We start from the raw sequence: 21,305 nt of genomic DNA, 5'->3' as shown, positions 1-21,305 counted from the left end.
TGTAGACCAGACCAGAATCTGTTTAAATGATTTCTATACAGAGTGATTAAAGACACTAACTGTAATACAAATGATCAGTATTATCTGTATGTAACGACAGACGCTGGGAGACGGGAAGCAAGTACAGGGTGAGGATTTAATAATAAATAGACATGAAACAAAGCAAGAACAGCATCTGGACGAGAGAAACAAAACACCAATGCAGACACTGGGATCAAACTGAGGAACAGACAGATATAGGAGAGGTAATAAAGCAGTGATGAAGTCCAGGTGAGTCCAAGCGCTGATGCACGTAACGATGGTGACAGGTGTGCGTAATGATTGGCAGTCTGGCACCCTGGAGCGCCAGGGAGGGGCAGCGGGAGCAGGCGTGACAAATGCAATTATTTTTAGGCAAAATGTTTAACGTCACTAAGAGTTGTAAACGGTATAAATTAGGAAATGAACCTGTTTCAATAAGAATTTAAAGTCAGTTATCCTATATAAGAATTGTACTATGTGTTATTCTGTGTAGCTCTGCTGAAACATCAATCTCTCCCAACCCTGCTGAGAGGATCACAGTCCTGCAGGCATTCTTTTGGACCGTGTCAAATGACAAGTTAGTCACACTAAAAGTGCAGCTCTCATTCAAATATCTGAATCCCGTGCTAGCCAATGAATGACTTGTCCGCCCTCATATCTTTGGGTCCCCCTTCAGGCAGAAGCAGCTGGCATCTTGACAGTGCTGTTATCCATAAAAGCTCCAGCAGCAGCAGACAAATGCACCAACCACTGATCTCCAGGCAGGAACTCAACAGACTCGACCAGCAGTACTTGCCTTCGGACCCTCTCTCTCTCACTCACTGGCAGGATGGCAGGCAGGCATGAGGCACTCCCGGGGCTGATGCAGGATGCCCAACAGAGGGTCAAGGAGCGAGGCCACTGGGAGAGCAAAATTGAGTTTATTCTAACTGTGGCTGGCGCTATTGTTGGACTTGGAAATATATGGAGATTTCCCTATCTTTGTTACAAGAACGGTGGGGGTGAGTCAACAAAGTCTTATTTTTGCTTGTTGGTAAACACAGAGAGCTCCAAAAGTATTGGGACAGTGACAAATGTTTTGTTGTTTTGGCCCTGTACTCTAGCACTTTGAATTTGAAATAATACTATGAGGTTAAAGTGCAGCTTTCATTTTGAGAGTGTTTTCATTCGTATTGGGTGAACCGTTTAGAAATTATAGCACTTTTTGTACATAGTCCCACCATTTTAGGGGACCAAAAGTATAGGGACAAATTCATTTATGTGTATTAAAGTAGTCAAAAGTTTAATATTTGGTCTCGTATTCCTGGCATGCAATGATAACGTCAAGCTTGTGACTCTACAAACTTTTTGGATGCATTTGTTGTTTGTTTTGGTTTTGTTTCAGATGATTTTGTGCCCAATAGAAATTAATGGTAAATAATGTATTTGTATCATTTTGGAGTCACTTTTATTATAAATAAGAATAGAACATGTTTCTAAACACTTCTATATTAATGTGGATGCTCCCATGATTACGGAAAATACTGAATGAATCATGAATAATGATGAATGAGAAACTTAAAGATGCACAAATATCATACAGCTATTCTTACATTGAGCCAGTTGGCTAGCTCGAGAGTTGGTTAAGGCTCGCGAGAATACTGTTATTAAGGTCACCAGCTCTGTCTTAATATTTTTATTCCCATGACTAAGCAACAGTTTTTTTTTTTAATTCCTGACTCATGGTCAAAACATTGGTCCTAAATTCCTTGCCGTTTTGTACCTAAACACCTTTCAGTGTCACATCAGAGAACATGAAATTAACCAAAAATAGATCTGATTTTATTTTAAATTTTTCACATTTGCATCGTGCATATATATTGTGTATATTATTACAGTTTACAATATACACTGAGTGTACAAAACAGGAACACCTGCTCTTTGCATGAAATAGACTGACCAGGTGAAAGCTATGATTCCTTCAATCAGTGTAGATGAAGAGGAGGAGACAGGTTAAAGAAGGATTTTAAAGTCTTGAGACAATTAAGACATGGATTGTGTATGTGTGCCATTCAGAGGGTGAATGAGCAAGACAAATGATTTAAGTGCCTTTGAACGGGGTATGGTAGTAGGTGGCAGGCGCTGAGTGTGTCAGGAACTGCAACAACGCTGGGTTTTTCACACTCAACAGTTTCCCGTGTGTATCAAGAATGGTCCACCACCCAAAGGACATCCAGCCAACTTGACACAACTGTGGGAAGCATTGGAGTCAACATGGGCCAGCGTCTCTGTGGAACGCTTTTGACACCTTGTAGAGTCCATGCCCTGACGAATTGAGGCTGTTCTGAGGGCAAAAGGGGGGTGCAACTCAATATTAGGGAGGTGTTCCTAATGTTTTGTACACTCAGTGTATACTACAGACTTGCATGTGATACTACAATAGATACTAGAAAATATAATGTTGTATAACACACTTTCCATTCCTAATAACATTACATTGAAGTTTCTAAATGTGTTCTTTTTCAATAAAAAGTTTGGTGGTGAGAGCATATGATGAAATTATCCTATTATTTTATCCAAGTCTCTCTGTCTTGTTTACAAATACGTGGTTGATTTGCTGCCTGGTCAGATGTGAGATCAAGCAAAAATAGGAAAGAGAAGGATTGGTTTGTTGTTTAGCATAAAGCTCCTTGAAATGACACACAGAAACAAAGCTGCATCCAAATACTTTAGTTGAACCCCCTGAAAACTCATACCGTATGACCCCATGGTCATTGTGCTGTTTCTCATTGCAATTACTTTGAGATAAATAAGTATACATTCATTCACCTTGCATGGTCACAATTTAAAAGAGGATTGTTGAATGATACAGAAGATTTTTTAATGATTTTCCACACTGCACTTTCAGGAATGTGTTTGTTCAGATGTACAGTGGGGGAAAAAAGTATTTAGTCAGCCACCAATTGTGCAAGTTCTCCCACTTAAAAAGATGAGAGAGGCCTGTAATTTTCATCATAGGTACACGTCAACTACGACAGACAAATTGAGATTTTTTTTCTCCAGAAAATCACATTGTAGGATTTTTTATGAATTTATTTGCAAATTATGGTGGAAAATAAGTATTTGGTCACCTACAAACAAGCAAGATTTCTGGCTCTCACAGACCTGTAACTTCTTCTTTAAGAGGCTCCTCTGTCCTCCACTTGTTACCTGTATTAATGGCACCTGTTTGAACTTGTTATCAATATAAAAGACACCTGTCCACAACCTCAAACAGTCACACTCCAAACTCCACTATGGCCAAGACCAAAGAGCTGTCAAAGGACACCAGAAACAAAATTGTAGACCTGCACCAGGCTGGGTAGAATGAATATGCAATAGGTAAGCAGCTTGGTTTGAAGAAATCAACTGTGGGAGCAATTATTAGGAAATGGAAGACATACAAGACCACTGATAATGTCCCTCGATCTGGGGCTCCACGCAAGATCTCACCCCGTGGGGTCAAAATGATCACAAGAACGGTGAGCAAAAATCCCAGAACCACACGGGGGGACCTAGTGAATGACCTGCAGAGAGCTGGGACCAAAGTAACAAAGCCTACCATCAGTAACACACTACACCGCCAGGGACTCAAATCCTGCAGTGCCAGACGTGTCCCCCTGCTTAAGCCAGTACATGTCCAGGCCCGTCTGAAGTTTGCTAGAGTGCATTTGGATGATCCAGAAGAGGATTGGGAGAATGTCATATGGTCAGATGAAACCAAAATAGAACTTTATGGTAAAAACTCAACTCGTCGTGTTTGGAGGACAAAGAATGCTGAGTTGCATTCAAAGAACACCATACCTACTGTGAAGCATGGGGGTGGAAACATCATGCTTTGGGGCTGTTTTTCTGCAAAGGGACCAGGACGACTGATCCGTGTAAAGGAAAGAATGAATGGGGCCATGTATCGTGAGATTTTGAGTGAAAACCTCCTTCCATCAGCAAGGGCATTGAAGATGAAACGTGGCTGGGTCTTTCAGCATGACAATGATCCCAAACACACCGCCCGGGCAACGAAGGAGTGGCTTCGTAAGAAGCATTTCAAGGTCCTGGAGTGACCTAGCCAGTCTCCAGATCTCAACCCCATAGAAAATCTTTGGAGGGAGTTGAAAGTCTGTGTTGCCCAGCGACAGCCCCAAAACATCACTGCTCTAGAGGAGATCTGCATGGAGGAATGGGCCAAAATACCAGCAACAGTGTGTGAAAACCTTGTGAAGACTTACAGAAAACGTTTGACCTGTGTCATTGCCAACAAAGGGTATATAACAAAGTATTGAGAAACTTTTGTTATTGACCAAATACTTATTTTCCACCATAATTTGCAAATAAATTCATTAAAAATCCTACAATGTGATTTTCTGGATTTTTTTTCCTCATTTTGTCTGTCATAGTTGACGTGTACCTATGATGAAAATTACAGGCCTCTCTCATCTTTTTAAGTGGGAGAACATGCACAATTGGTGGCTGACTAAATACTTTTTTCCCCCACTGTATAATGATGAAAGATACAAAGACTTATGCATACTGTCAGTGTCAACTTAATCTCAGCACCCAGAACCAAATCACAAGACATTGTCAACTAAAGGTTAAAGTTTGAAAATAGATTAACATTAAGCATTGTATATGGAGGCCTAATATGTGTGACTCCTTCCTGTACTGTAGGTGCGTTCTTCATCCCGTACATCCTGTACCTGGTGACCTGTGGCATCCCTCTGTTCATCCTGGAGACGGCTCTGGGACAGTACACCAGCCAGGGGGGCATCACCTGCTGGAGGAAAATCTGCCCGCTGTTTGAGGGTGAGTATTGCTGTACAGTTCTGTGCACTTAAAAGTTACGTTTTAAAATGCCTTTGCTGCAGCCCAAGTAGGCTACATTGTTTTCATTGTGACAAACTCTCTCGTAGGATGAGCCTGAGCCTTTATTATGTGCTTTCCGCATTTCATAATGTAGATGTCTTGCATGGTCTTGCTACAGCATAGTGATGTTGAAAGATTATGGTACATCATTATGTAAAGTTGAAACCATAATGAAGTAAATAAAATAAACCACATTGCAATGAAGAGTAGAATGATACTTAGAGTAGAGTGAGTAGGCCATATGATAGCGTTTGGTTCCTTATTCGTGCTGAGACACAAAACAAATAATTGCTTTGTGATCTTCATTCATGAAGATTTCTGTGCAGTTACATAGGGCCCCATTCATTCTGAAAATATATTTCAAACACAAACTCATATATCCAACTAATACAACAGCATCCTTTTCTGAAGACCGTGTCTGAATTAAATGTTCACATTTTTTAAATAATAATAATATATGCCATTTAGCAGATCCTTTTATCTAAAGTGTCTAACTGCACAGAGATAGCGTACATCTTAGCAGCAGGAAATGAACCCATTATGACCCTGGTGTTGCTACTAGAGCCATGCTTTTACCAACTGGGTCTGAGTCACACATTAACTGATGTCATGATCGCACAGCTGAAGCAAGCACACCAACTTCTAGAAATAAAAAAGTTATTTAAAAAATGCAAATCAGACAGAGTCTTCAGAAGGGCTACTTGAAACATAAATTGATTTGGATCTTAGACATACAGTATTTTCAGAATGAATGTGGCCCTGTGGTAGCCTTAATCTGACTAAATCTGTCATGGTAGCCCAAAGGCTGGCAGATGGCGATATTGAGTAGTGCCATTTTACCGTCCAAATGCATTATATGCAGCCGGCAATAGATTTGTATCCCTCATGGACCAGTTTATATCTAAAACATTCTCCATTCAGGCTGCATAGGCTGCAATTTCCTCCATAACTTTCTTGAATGGTGAGAAAACTAGAGAAAAAATAAAATATGCTTACTTTCTTTATGAAAAACCATTTTCCACCACCATGCTAGAGTGGCTAAATGTTAATCCCAGATGTTGTGTCTTGCGTTCAGTCAATCAGGTTGCAGCAGTCCGTTTTTTTCACCCCTAACCTAACACAGTGCTGTATCGTATGGAAACCAATACCGCGTTCACATACTTGTCGGAACTGTGAAACTTGGAATGTCCGACTTGCTAATTGGTTGTAGTTATACACATGCTGCGTTCAACCAGTTACTAGTTTCCTAGTTCGGACTACCACGTGAACACGACATATGACTGTTCTCAGGGTGGGTCTGCCGGCTAGGCGAACCAAACTAGTGTGCTCGCATACTCCCTTAAAAGACCTTCGCTTGAAAAACGAGAAACACGTTTTTTTTCTTCGCTCTCCTGGGCTGAGGGTCGGAAGTGCAATGACGCAAAAGCGTAAGAATGGCAATGTTAAGATCAGAGATTAATTTGCTGAGTATACACCTTCATTCGAGGTGTACATACCTATGTCTCCTGATTACAAACCAAGTAATCTCACTTGTAGGTCTTCATGCTCTCTTGAGAACCTTGATGATCTCAAAATGGAGTCAGTCGGCAGTGGTGAGCGCTCTGAAGTTGAGCCAGTCCAGGATGTAGTGGGCCTACCTGCTATGACAGGTGTGGTCTTCCAACGTTTACCCTGAGAGTCCTACCAGAGATTATTTTGGACCGGTAGGAGTGAGATTTTTGGAAAGAGTGGATTCCTGCTTTTTGGCCTACCCATACATTGTGCCAAGCTGGGTAAAGGACAAACTGGGAATGGTTACATCTGTAAAAGTTTTGAGAAGTGGAATTGTTTAGATTTTTTGTGTGTCCGCCTCCGAGAGGAAGCGGGCGCTTCGAGTCACGCGGATCAAATGAAAAGGAATATTCCAATGGCGAGACTGAGAATACCCTGTCTGTCTTATTGAGCTTCGACACAGAGTTTCTACCTGATGAAGTCAGGTTAAGTCATATTTGCTATTATGTGAGGGCTTATGTTCCGAACCCGCTTCGGTGCTTTAGGTGCCAAGGATTTGGACATGTTGCAGCAGTGTGTAGAAGGGAGATCCCAAGATGTGAGAAATGTGCAGGAGGGCATAGTCAGAGGTAGTGTACAGTTGGGTTAGAGAAAACATTGTGTGTCAACTGTGGTTGTGCCCATGCAGCTGGGGATCCGAAGTGCCCTGTGAGAGAGAGACAGGTTAAGATTGCCAGAGTTCGAGTGGGGCAAAAAGTGTTAGTTGCAGAGAAATATTTGGGTGTGAGAGATTTTAGTACAGAAGATCTACAGGAAGTTTTAAGAGAAGGGGTTCCATCCTCCCAGGCCGATGGCCTGGTGTAGGATGGTTTAGGGCCAAAGTAGTGGGATGGAGTGGTGGGTTTGGGGGGATAGTGTACAGGTGCAGGGTTAGATGGTGGTGCAATTTAAGTTTTTTTCTTTTTCTTTTGGTGACAAAATGTTTAATCTGCATTTTGACCTGTGAAAGTCAGCAAGCAATTCGCAACACCAAGAAGAAGAAACAAGGCTGCATAGGCTTTTAGTACTGTTTGCGCATCTTGAGATGCCATAGCCAGTATACACTGAATTTATCTAAGTTATATCACAGCATTATTGAATACTTGTTTCTGATTGGTTAGAAGGGCATTCTAGAATGGACATTAATTAAGTGACAATGTCTAAGAAGCCGGTGTTTGGAGGATATATTGGCACAGGTGTTGTTAGGCCCGAGACAAAGTCGAGAGCCGGCAAACCGTGCCAATATATCCTCCAAACACCGGCTTCGAGGGCATTATCTCTTTTATACAACGGGTCACCAACATATTCAAATCATGACTGACATATTTTCATTAATCATTTTACGAGATATAGTCCCGACACAAATCTAAGGTTGCTACCCAAGCCGGCTGGTCGTTCGTTCTATCGGTTCGGTTGCCCAGTCGTTAAGTATTTTTGTTCTGTATCTATGGATGGGACCCAGTCATTCATTCTAAAATGTTCCATTGCCATACTGGTTGGCAATGTTCTTATCCCTTGCTTGCCGTCAAACAGTGCAGCCAAAATAACAGAAAAGTAGCTACATTTGCATTGATTTAAGCTGTTTTCTAGTTAAATTTATTTTGATACATCCATAACAATGAGCTAATGATGCGCAATTTTTGCCTGACACTGTTGTTCAGAGGAGCTAGCCAACAGCACAGTTTACACAATCACTTTAATCTGAAACTGGAAAGACAGCAAACTAGCTGCACTTCGTTTCGTTTGACCTGTTTTCTACTGATAGTTCTTTGTATATATCCATAAAAATTATGCTGATTCATGATTTCGACTGGCTGAGGAAACTGCCTGTCTGTCTCACCCCGACTCCCGACACGTTCATTACTATGGGATATCTGGAGATTGATTTTGAATATTGAAACAATGTTGCAAATATCGGAGAGACAGACAGCAAGGTTTATACAAATCTCTGCTGTTGAAAACTAAATAATAGTCTAAAAGAAATGTGAGATAATGTCCAGATGTTGTTAATAATGGAGATCAAGTTTATAAATTGCCTGGCTGGGCTGATGAGACAATGGATTGTGCAGTCAGATGTAACAGAGTAAATAGGCATTTTAGAATGGATTTAGCCAGTGGTAACTTGTGGAATAGACACTGGCTGGAATGCGGTTTTAACCAATCAGCATTCAGGATTAGACCCACCCGCTGTATAAAGCCAGATAATGGGACAGTTGGAAAATATATCCAGACACCTTGCAATCATGACATGATAAACGCCTACACATGCAGACCGTACTTGCTACAAAGTTACAGAAAGCTAAACCAACAACCACACAAACCGAAATTGGATACATTGTAAACGTAGGTTCAACGAGGAAAAAACATAGCTAGCTAGCATTGATTTGTTTTTGCAGAGAAATTTTTTTTTATGGATCATCTTAGAAGCCATCTGATGACCTAACATGGTGAGTGATGAACATGAAATTGTAATTATTTTGCACTATGGCCTATTTATTGCCTTACCTCCATAACTTACTACATTTGCACACACTGTATATAGATTTTCTATTGTGTTATTGAGATGTACGTTTTGTTTATTCCATATGTAACTCTGTGTTGTTGTTTTTATCGCACTGCTTTGCTTTATCTTGGCCAGGTCGCAGTTGTAAATGAGAACTTGTTCTTAACTGTCTTACCTGGTTAAATAAAGGTAAAGAAAAAAAAAGAAAAAAAAGAGTGATAATTGGAGTGGCGTTTAGTGTTGAGGAGGATCAAATGAAGTTGAAGATTCCAGGTGTCTGTGACGCCCGCCATTTGGAGAGACGTAGACCTGGTGGAGAGCGTGGTGAAACAGAGAAGACACTGTCTGTACTACTGAGTTTTGATGCATGAGTCTTTACCAGATAAAGTCAAGTTAGGATGTGTCAGTTACTGGCTTACCTGGTTAAATGAAGGTGAAATAAAAAAATAAAACATTATCTCGTCCCTACTGCAGACATGACGCAAGTGGCGCTATGCTGTCAAATACTCACGTTTCTAATTTGACCAGCTGTTTTCAGCAACTGATATTTTAATTTGCTTGTCATATTGGCAGGTTTGCTAGCAACGAACAAACTATTTAGCTAGCTTCTAGCCTAGTGTTTGATATGCAATGCGATTTAGTCGTAATGTACAATGTCGAGTGTCCTGACTAGAAGGCAAACTTTTATAGCTATGCTAGGCAAAACCGGCCATTATCAGCTCATTGTTATGGATGTATCCAAATTAATGTAAATAGAAAACAGCTACTTTGCTGTTATTCTGGCTGCTAGTTGGCTAGTTAGCAACAAGCAAGGGATAAGAACGTTGCCGCTGTGCAAGGATCATAAAGAACGAACGACTGGGTCGCGTCTCTATCAACCAAAATATGAGAAACTATGAATTCGTTTATAGAAATCAATAAAAGAAAACAATGTATTTCTACCGGTAAATGTGTGCTTTCATATTGTTTTATTTGGCAATTGTGGTATAAGCGGGATTAACGCCTCCATTCTGTACATTACCTTGGAAAAATGAACTCCTCAACGGGCGCTGCGTCGTCCATCGTTTATCCCTTACATAACGCAATAAATCTGTCATTAATTTTTACGTTTCTACCGAGGAGATCTTAGTCACGCAATTTGACAACTAAGATGTTTGGTGCAATATTTTTCAAGTAAAATAAAAAATTCATGAAAACGAGTCAACTCATCGTTGAACAACAACAAACACTTTATTGAATAATCCCTTCTGTTGACCAATCACCGACAAAGAGGCTTATTTGTATTTGTATTTATTATGGATCCCCATTAGCTGCTGCCAAGGTCCAGCAAAATTAAGGCAGTTCATACAATTTTTAAAACATTACAATACATTCACAGATTTCACAACACACTGTGTGCCCTGAGGCCCCTACTCCACCACTACCACATATCTACAGTACAAAAATCCATGTGTACGTGTGTGTATAGTGCGTATGTTATTGTGTGTGTGTATGCATGTGTCTGCGCCTATGTTTGTGTTATATTACAGTCCCCGCTGTTCCATAAGGTGTTTTTTTTTATCTGTTTTTTTTAATCTAATTTACTACTTGCATCAGTTACTTGATGTGGAATAGAGTTCCATGTAGTCATGGCTCTATGTAGTACTGTGTGCCTCCCATAGTCTGTTCTGGACTTAGGGACTGTGAAGAGACCTCTGGTGGCACGTCTTGTGGGGTATGCATGGGTGACCGAGCTGTGCACCAGTAGCTCAAACAGACAGCTCGGTGCACCCAACATGTCAACACCTCTCATAAACACAAGTAGTGATGAAGTCAATCTCTCCTCCACTTTGAGCCAGGAGAGATCGGCATGCATATTATTAATATTAGCTCTCTGTGTACATCCAAGGGCCAGCCGTGCTGCCCTGTTCTGAGCCAATTGCAATTTTCCTAAGTCCTTTTTTGTGGCACCTGACCACACGACTGAGCAGTAGTCCAGGTGTGACAAAACTAGGGCCTGTAAGACCTGCCTTGTTGATAGTGCTGTTAAGAAGGTAGAGCAGCGCTTTATTATGGACATACTTCTCCCCATCTTAGCTACTGTTGTATCAATATGTTTTGACCATGACAGTTTACAATCCAGGGTTACTCCAAGCAGTTTAGTCTTGCTCAATTTCCACATTATTTATTACAAGATTTAGTTGAGGTTTAGGGTATAGTGAATGATTTGTCCCAAATACAATGCTTTTAGTTTTATAAATATTTAGGACAAACTTATTCCTTGCCACCCACTCTGAAACTAACTGCAACTCTTTGTTAAGTGTTGCAGTCATTTCAGTCGCTGTAGTAGCTGACATGTATAGTGTTGAGTCATCCGCATACATAGACACTCTGGCTTTACTCAAAGCCAGTGGCATGTCATTAGTAAAGTTTGAAAAAAGTAATGGGCCTAGACAACTGCTAGTTGACTTCGGCTCCCAAATTTCGGCTTGGTTTCCACAATGTCAAAATTGGCTATATCATAAAAAAAGCTTTTTAGTCTTAATTTAAGGTAAGGCATAAGGTTAGCACTGTGGTTAGGTTAAAATCACATTACTTTATGTCTGTGGTAACCAGTGACGACGCTTTTGCTTGCCTTGAGAGAAAAAAAAGGTGTGCACGAACTGCTGAAAATGCCCTGGCTGAAGGCCGCGTTCAAGTGCAAGTAGGAACTCTGAAATATCCGACTTGCTAACTGATTGATCGCGGCACGTGTATAACTACAACCAGTTAGCAAGTCCGAAATAAAGTTATGGAAGAAATCGAAGCCTATGCCGCCTGATGGTTTAGGTACGAACAGGTCCACGAGGGATACAAACGTTTTGCCGGCTGCACACAATGCATTTGGACAGTAAGATGACAAGACTCAATATCTGCCGGCCTTTGGCCTACTGTCATGAGGAATCGACTGCAGTGAAGGTAAATGGGAAAATCGTGTTAGGTTGTTGCTTTTTATGACCATGTTGCTATGTTTCGCTTGTCTTCATCAGGAATGGGCTATGCCGCCCAGGTGATCACTATATATGGATGTATGACCTACATAGTGATTCTGGTGTGGGCTTTCCTCTACCTGTTCTCATCCTTCACTGCTGACCTGCCATGGGCTAACTGCAACAATGCCTGGAACACAGGTATTTACAATATTGGTGAAACTTTGTGCATAGGTGGACTGCTATGTTTCATAGGTTTCAATTGAAACGGGCCCCAGCTGCCTGAGGTGTCCCCACTGACTGAATTTTAACACCACTTTATATCAAATCTAATCTAATTGTATTTGTCACATGTGCCAAATACAACAGGTGTAGACCTTACAGTGAAATGCTTACTTAAAAGCCCTTAACCAACTGCAGTTTTAAGAAATAGCCGGGTAGCCATTTGAATACCTGTTCAGGAGTCTAATGGCTTGGGGGTAGAATCTGTTATGAAGCCTTTTGGACCTAGACTTGGCGCTCCAGTACCGCTTGCCGTGCGGTAGCAGAGAGAACAGTCTATGACTAGGGTGGCTGGAGTCTTTTTTAGGCCTTCCTCTGACACCGCCTGGTATAGAGGTCCTGGATGGCAGGAAGCTTGGCCACAGTGATGTACTGGGCCGTACGCACTATCCTCTGTAGAGCCTTGCGGTCGGTGGCCGAGCAGAATAGGCTTTGTCGTGCCCTCTTCATGACTGTCTTGGTGCGCTTGGGCCATGTTAGTTTGTTGGTGATGTGGACACCAAGGAACTTGAAGCTCTCAACCTGCTCCACTACAGCCCCGTCGATGAGATGAGAAATTTGGCCTATATATTTAATAATTTCTTGAAATTAAAAACACATATGTAACAGGCCCCCAAATTGCCAAATCCCCTGACTTGATGGCAGTTTTATCAAACAGTGTATTCGAGGCTGCTAGGTTGTGATAATCTTTGTAGGAGCAACTACCTCTGTAGCCTTGTTATGAAGCACCGAGTGCTGCTAACAAGTAACATCCATCACTGAAGTTCAACGACTCTTATCCACACAAAAATGTCTAACCGCTTGCAGGCATGGTAGTTCAGTGAGGGGAGATCATGAGCAATCAGTGTGTTCATGTGAACATCTTCTGACAGTTTGCACAAATACTGAAGAAGAGAAGACAGTGAGAATAATGGGGGAGAGGAGTTGTCTGCTACCCCCCCCCCCCCCCCCCCCCCACACCCCTTAATTACATTAAGAGGATCTGGCTATTAGGTTGCACATACACTTGAAGCAGTCAACTTTTTAACCTGTTACAACTAGACTTTCATGTATTTCAGATTTTTGTGTGACATTTGGCACCAAGAATGCCAGCACCAATTGGACTGTTCCTCTCCTGAATGTGTCATCTTCCGTTGTGGAGTTTTGGCAGTAAGTCTATAATAAATGCTGTGTTTTTTCCACACTGCATCATTCGTGATTACATTCTTGACTCCTCAAATTAGAAATTAATCAGATACTATTGTCTTCTTTCTTAAAAGGAACTGTATTGTGATGGTGAAATTATTCTTATACGCATACAATAGACGACAATACATTTACAGTGGGGGAAAAAGTATTTAGTCAGCCACCAATTGTGCAAGTTCCCCCACTTCAAAAAGATGAGAGAGGCCTGTAATTTTCATCATAGGTACACGTCAACTATGACAGACAAAATGAGAAAAAAATATCCTGAAAATCACATTGTAGGATTTTTAATGAATGTATTTGCAAATTATGGTGGAAAATAAGTATTTGGTCAATAACAAAAGTTTCTCAATACTTTGTTATATACCCTTTGTTGGCAATGACACAGGTCAAACGTTTTCTGTAAGTCTTCACAAGGTTTTCACACACTGTTGCTGGTATTTTGGCCCATTCCTCCATGCAGATCTCCTCTAGAGCAGTGATGTTTTGGGGCTGTCGCTGGGCAACACGGACTTTCAACACCCTCCAAAGATTTTCTATGGGGTTGAGGTCTGGAGACTGGCTAGGCCACTCCAGGACCTTGAAATGCTTCTTACGAAGCCACTCCTTCGTTGCCCGGGCGGTGTGTTTGGGATCATTGTCATGCTGAAAGACCCAGCCACGTTTCATCTTCAATGCCCTTGCTGATGGAAGGAGGTTTTCACTCAAAATCTCACGATACATGGCCCCATTCATTCTTTCCTTTACACGGATCAGTCGTCCTGGTCCCTTTGCAGAAAAACAGCCCCAAAGCATGATGTTTCCACCCCCATGCTTCACAGTAGGTATGGTGTTCTTTGGATGCAACTCAGCATTCTTTGTCCTTCAAACATGACGAGTTGAGTTTTTACCAAAAAGTTATATTTTGGTTTCATCTGACCATATGACATTCTCCCAATCCTCTTCTGGATCATCCAAGTGCACTCTAGCAAACTTCAGACGGGCCTGGACATGTACTGGCTTAAGCAGGGGGACACGTCTGGCACTGCAGGATTTGAGTCCCTGGCGGCGTAGTGTGTTACTGATGGTAGGCTTTGTTACTTTGGTCCCAGCTCTCTGCAGGTCATTCACTAGGTCCCCCCGTGTGGTTCTGGGATTTTTGCTCACCGTTCTTGTGATCATTTTGACCCCACGGGGTGAGATCTTGCGTGGAGCCCCAGATCGAGGGAGATTATCAGTGGTCTTGTATGTCTTCCATTTCCTAATAATTGCTCCCACAGTTGATTTCTTCAAACCAAGCTGCTTACCTATTGCAGATTCAGTCTTCCCAGCCTGGTGCAGGTCTACAATTTTGTTTCTGGTGTCCTTTGACAGCTCTTTGGTCTTGGCCATAGTGGAGTTTGGAGTGTGACTGTTTGAGGTTGTGGACAGGTGTCTTTTATACTGATAACAAGTTCAAACAGGTGCCATTAATACAGGTAACGAGTGGAGGACAGAGGAGCCTCTTAAAGAAGAAGTTACAGGTCTGTGAGAGACAGAAATCTTGCTTGTTTGTAGGTGACCAAATACTTATTTTCCACCATAATTTGCAAATAAATTCATAAAAAATCCTACAATGTGATTTTCTGGAGAAAAAAAATCTCAATTTGTCTGTCATAGTTGACGTGTACCTATGATGAAAATTACAGGCCTCTCTCATCTTTTTAAGTGGGAGAACTTGCACAATTGGTGGCTGACTAAATACTTTTTTCCCCCACTGTACATACAATATATTTTCTTTTGGTGATCAAATGTATGGCTGTGTCAACTATTTCTCCTTACAGGCGGCGAGTGCTGAGAATATCAGATGGGATTGAGTCGTTGGGAGGCATTAGATGGGAGCTGGCTCTGTGTCTTCTGCTGTCCTGGGCCATCTGCTACTTCTGTATCTGGAAAGGAGTGAGGTCTACAGGGAAGGTGATTTTGATTTTATATATTAGTCAAACAGTAGTTCCAATCTCAATCAATCTTGAATTCGGAGGTAACAAAAGAAACAGAGGGACAGCTATTTGATGTAGCTTTAAAGTTACTTGGTGTGATGATGGGTCCATAGTTGGTATGGTGATACCGGTATGCGTGGCTTTATTGTGTTTTCTTTATTCTACTAACCCTGTAGTACTAATTCATAGGCAGCCTACTTCACGGCCACCTTCCCCTATGTAATGCTAGCGGTGCTATTTGTCAGAGGAGTGACCCTTCCAGGAGCTAAAGATGGGATATTCTACTACTTGTATCCCAATGCTACACGGCTAGCTGATCCACAGGTATTATCTGTAGTATGGGCAAGTTTCCCAGACAAAGATTAAGACTAGTCCTGGACAAAAAAATTACTTTAAAATTGAGAATTTCCATTGAACATCCTTAGTCCAGAAGTATGCTTAATCGGTGTCCAGGAAACCGGCCCGCTAAGTCCTTGTTTAGACTCGCATCTTACTGATATACATTTCCGTTATGATACTTAAACATGTTCAGTTTATGACTTCAGTTTAACTCTTCTTTGTCTGTTTGTTCATCAATAAGGTTTGGATGGATGCAGGAACCCAGATATTCTATTCTTACGCCATATGCCTGGGCTACCTGACCTCTCTTGGAAGCTACAACAAATACAACAACAACTGCTACAAGTGAGGCTTCAACTAGTGTGTGGGTTTGATAAAAAATTGGCGGTAATAATTTGGCACATTGAAGATGGTTTGCTTATTTAGCAGTACCATGAGGATCCATGGTTACAAGATCTCTTCAGTCAGTCTGGAGACAGGAAAAAGCACATCTCGTTAGGCAAGGTGCAGGCTGGAGAAGTAGAACACATGGAAAATAAAATCCACACACTCTCATGGTTCTGACACATTCCCTTTTATCACTTAATAACATTTCAACAGCAAGCTGCCTTCATCTGGCAAACACTGTAGGTTTAAGATCATATAATAACAGTTTGCTCATTCACCTACGCCAGGAGGATTCATGGTACATGTCATGACACATTACCTCAATCGCCCTGAACGTTAACCTGTATTTAAACCTTATTAGACCCTTTCCAACAGTGTATGTGAAAGAGGATGGTGTCTCTATACGTTAAACTTGTTTTGTGCCTTGCAGAGACTCCTTCTACCTGTGCTTGTTGAACAGTGGGACCAGCTTCGTGTCAGGTTTCGCCGTTTTCTCCATACTGGGTTATATGGCTGGAGAACAGGGTGTGGACATCTCTCTGGTTGCTGAGTCAGGTGAGTCTTTAAAATACATCAATCTACAATGGTATGACGCCCTATTATCCTCCTGATCACCCCAAGTACTGCCTGACAACATAACGGCTCAGCATTGTGGATCGCTGAGAGAGTGGAAAGCTGAGTTAGAAAAATTATATTCCAGACAGTATCTGATTTTCTATCTTGTCCTCAGCCTGCACTTTAATCATCAGCGAGAGCTGGCACATCTGCTTTAGTTGGGTGAAGTAGGCACAGATCTCACTTTCGTCTGAACTTCATTTTGTCTGCATCTATACCTTGTCTTGTAGAAGCACTGTCTCAGCTCATGGAATCCACTTTTTTGACATGCATAACTGAATGTCTCGTTAAATTAATTAAATCAGATTGCATTTGGGTACATATATTCTGTAACTTTTTCATTGTTGTGCTGCTGCAGGTCCTGGCCTGGTCTTCATAGTGTACCCTCAGGCAGTGTCCATGCTCCCCTTACCTCAGTTCTGGGCTGTCTGCTTCTTCACCATGATCATCCTGTTGGGAGTGGATAGCCAGGTTAGAGCTCAACACACACCTGGGTGTCCTGTCCCTCCCTTTACCTTCCCCTCCCATGTACATTACCCTCTCTCTCATGTTCCCCAGTTTGTCGCCCTTGAGAGCCTTATGACCTCGGTATCGGACTTCTACCCCAACCTCATCAGAAAGGGCTACCGGAGGGAGCTTCTGCTGCTACTCATCTGCTGCTGCTGCTACCTGGTCGGACTCATCATGATCACAGAGGTGAGAGGTCACAGACACAGGTCTTTGCTGCACATCAGTTCTCAAACTGTTGTTGCTGTATGACTACAGGTAGAGATGGTTCTCTGACCCGAGTTAAGCACGCACGCGTACATGGAACATAATTCCCTGTATGCACTTTTCTCTCTATGTGTAGTCGTGCTATTCACCTGCTATTCGTTCGGGGTGATCAAAGAAATTAAGGTGTGGCGGAGGTGTGTCTACATATACGCTGTATTCTGACCTTGGCTTAATGTCCTCATAATTTCGCCACCTTTACGCGCGAATAAGGTTGAATAGAAATAACAGCATTCTCCATGCACTAATTTGTAAATTGATAAGAGCTAGTTAAATGAGTAATCCGTTTTGAAAAGGGGATTGTAAAACACAATTGTTTTAGATAATTTTTCTTAATGATCTCTGGATGAAGCAAACTGAAAATCATCAACATGACATGTATTGCGGCCCCTTTTCCACAGTGAAGTAGGCTATAAATAGCTGTGCCGTATTCAGAATTGTAATTGTGTATGCACTCATAATTTGTATCAGGTTAAATATTAGCCACTATCGGGAGCCACCGTCAGTAATAGCCACATACTTTACATTTACAAATGTGACTTTAGCGTTAGTTCCTTCAATTTCTAGCCTACATTTTACATAATTCCGTTTTACCTTTCTTTCCACGGTCACATCTGTGTAGTTGTTCCTGAGGGTCGCTAGCATTATTGAATCATATTAGGCTAATGTTGTGCTATCATTTGGGACATGTAGCCTATTTGAATCATTATGGAACTAGGACTACACGTAGCAGGTTAAAACTGGAACCTGGCGCACGGTTCACAACGAATGGACCATTGTCACACAGTTCCATGATTTAGTGAGAATTAGGGTAGATTTATAGGACTCTTGTTCAACCCCTATTGTACACTTATATATTTTTTATTATTTTCACCTTACAATATTTTAATGGATTGAACTTCAATATGACAACTTTCAGAAGGAATCAAACCAATATTTTTGATTAATATATTTTGTGAATCAAGTTTTTTTAATGATTCATACATACTTTCCTAACCCAGACATTTGCCTAAATAATCTACAAGATCAGAGTATTTTTAAATCGACCAGGTGGTGCTGAAACGGAGACTAATATGCATATATTTACATGGATTTCTTTAATTGATCCCTATATTCTGAACCCGTTTCTTAATGTATTCTAGTTAGTCTGTCAAATTCTAATTAAATGTAAGGTTAAGATAAATGTACTGAAAACCCTATTAAATGAAAACTCCATGAGAAAATCTGTTGGCCAGCAAGGGGAGGGTTTTCAGCGGTTGAATTAAATGTATTCAGCGCCTGCAAGGGAACCACGCCAGCGAAGCCCATTACGCACCTGCACAAGGCAAGTCTGAATACCAACTACTGAGAAGTGCGTTGGAAAGGCGTAAAATTTGTCTGAATCGGGCCCTAATCGTTTAATAATTTTTTTAAGTATCTACTTATGGTGACTAAATGTATTTGGTTGACACTCGTCTCAACTCCGTAGAGATGTGTAATATATGGATGGAGTGTAGTTTACTCAGCTACTTTGATCCAAGTCCTTTATGGTTGGTTAATACAATAACTAAATCTGTAAACATTGTTTTGACTGTATATTGAAGTTTTATTTCCTTGCAGGGTGGCCTCTACATCATCCAGCTGTTTGATCATTATGTGTGCAGTGGTGCCACTCTGCTGCTCCTCTCCATTTGTCAGTCACTCAGTATTGGATGGATATATGGTAAGGATAGACATTACACTATGTAATCATGGGCAAACACATACATATGAAAAGCTAGCTTCCTCACCAGATGTTATTTCTCACTGTAAAGACACAAAGTAATTGAAAGTCCTTAAAGGGACTGTTCATGAGTATTTTGTCACATGCCTGTCTCTGTCCAAGGTGCGGAACGCTTCTGTGACAACATTGAGGATATGATTGGCTACAGGCCCTCCTCCCTGCTGAAGTACTGTTGGCTCTACATTACTCCGACTATTGGCACTGTGAGTTTAAGCCCAGTGCATTTGTATCATTCTTTCACTTTCATTTATGAATATGAGCTAACGCTAGTCCCGTGTAGCTCAGTTGGTAGAGCATGGCGTTTGCAACGCCAGGGTTGTGGGTTTGTTTCCCACGGAGGACCAGTATGAAAAAGAAAATGTATGCACTCACTAACTGTAAGTCGCTCTGGATAAGAGCGTCTGCTAAATGACTAAAATGTAAATAGCTGCAGTTATGTTTACAAAACCTTATGCTGTCCATTTAAGTACAGTGTCAAGAAATAATGAAACAACATATTTCTGTAAAATATTGTATCTTCAAGGTAACCTTTGTATTCTCGCTGCTGAAGTACAGCCCTCTGAAATTCAACAACACCTATGTGTACCCGTGGTGGGCCTACGGGCTAGGCTGGATCCTGGCTATGTCCTCCCTCTCTCTCATCCCCATCACCATGGTCTACAAACTGTACCAGGCCAAAGGGACTTTCTGGCAGGTCAGTGGCATTATATGATGGGAAGTTTTCCCTGGGACATTTAAGTGTGAATGATTGCATCAAGTAAGTTAAATTGAGGTACAGAAAGTTTAAATTAAAAAGGCTAAATAAAATAAAATAAATCAGAAAGGCCTGGACCTTTCATTTGGGCCTTTTAGCTCTAGCATAGAGTTTCTGTGCTATTCTGAGATTTTTGAAGAATACCTTTGCAGCAAATGTATTATACTTATATTGAGACCTCTTTTCTTCCCCAGCGCCTCCAGACAATATGTCGGCCAGCAGATGACCTTCCTATGATGAAGAAGGAGATGGCAGGTCTCTATGCTCTGGACCGTGTTACAGAAGATGAGAAAACATACAGCAATAATCAATAGACTGACTGTTTCACTATTACTTTTCGGGCCTGTTTCCCGGACACAGATTAAGCCCAGTCCTGGACCAAAAACTATTTACCATGCTTTTTAGTCCAGGAGTGGGCTTAATCTGTGTCTGGGAAACCAGCCCTTTATATTCTATTATACCCTATTTTAGTAACTTTTGTAAAAGTCTTTTTTAGTAAGTTTTTTTTTTATATATAGTTGTAGCTGGTCAAAGTTGTGCTTGAGGTATTGTGTTTGGATTGCATTATAGTTCATAGTTTTTATTTTTAATTAACTGAACATCTATGGCATAATGTGTAAAATGATAGCAAAATATTTTTCTTATATGATTAAAATAATTAGTGGGTTGTAGACCATTCATAATTAACCTAGATTACCTGAACATTTTGGACTGGTTTCTCAGACTAAGCCTAGTCCTGGAATAAAAAGCACTTTCAATGGCGAATCTCCATAGAGCATGCTTTTTATTCTAGGACTAGACTTAATCTGTGTGTATACAGTATGTTATCAATCCAAGGCATTGACGTTTACCTTTTTATTTTACCAGGTAAATTAACATGCAATCACCCTCTTTGTAATGAACTATTCTTATTTGAAGAACCAAAATGACCAGCCTCGGGATCGAATTATAAACAGTAGTGTAATAAACCCCTGTACATAAGGTCATGAAAAGATAATGCATTGCATTGCAGTCTACTGGTAAACTCCAAAGCCATTTCTAATGTCTATATGGCCGTGTCTAGACTTGACAGTTCATGCAGCTTTTGCATTCTGATCATAGAGTTCTGATCACGGAATTCTGAACGAGTCTACACCTACGTTTAAATGTCTACCGTGTCCACTGTGTGTCCGAATTCCCTTTTCCCACGCTATATTCAAATAGCGTTCTACAAACGGTGGAATAGGCTAAATATGATAACAACAACTACTGATGGCAGCAGCTAACTACTGTAGCTAACTAGCCAGCTAACCTCTGTAGCTAGTCAGCAAGCAATGCTAAAGGGATTGAAAACAGGTTAGCATAACCAGCCAAACAAAAAATAGTTTTTCTA

The 21,305-nt window shown here is 41.1% G+C and overlaps 1 pseudogene across 1 annotated transcript; it reads left to right on the top strand.

The window, feature by feature from the left end:
- The first annotated feature begins 654 nt into the window (after nt 1-654).
- On the top strand, nt 655-20,247 carry LOC311134049 (sodium- and chloride-dependent GABA transporter 2-like; annotated as a pseudogene). Its single transcript has 14 exons — nt 655-1,022; nt 4,705-4,839; nt 11,941-12,081; nt 13,221-13,311; nt 15,150-15,282; nt 15,495-15,629; nt 15,886-15,989; nt 16,462-16,586; nt 17,005-17,117; nt 17,205-17,342; nt 19,017-19,119; nt 19,282-19,382; nt 19,703-19,873; nt 20,128-20,247. The product of its transcript is annotated as a sodium- and chloride-dependent GABA transporter 2-like (transcript).
- Nucleotides 20,248-21,305: the final 1,058 nt, after the last annotated feature.

The sequence above is a fragment of the Coregonus lavaretus genome (assembly GCF_964263955.1).
Source record: "Coregonus lavaretus genome assembly, chromosome: 8".
Lineage (NCBI taxonomy): Eukaryota > Metazoa > Chordata > Actinopteri > Salmoniformes > Salmonidae > Coregonus > Coregonus lavaretus.
The sequence above is the reverse complement of the archived record's forward strand: the minus strand, read 5'-3'. Positions and strand labels throughout refer to the sequence as shown.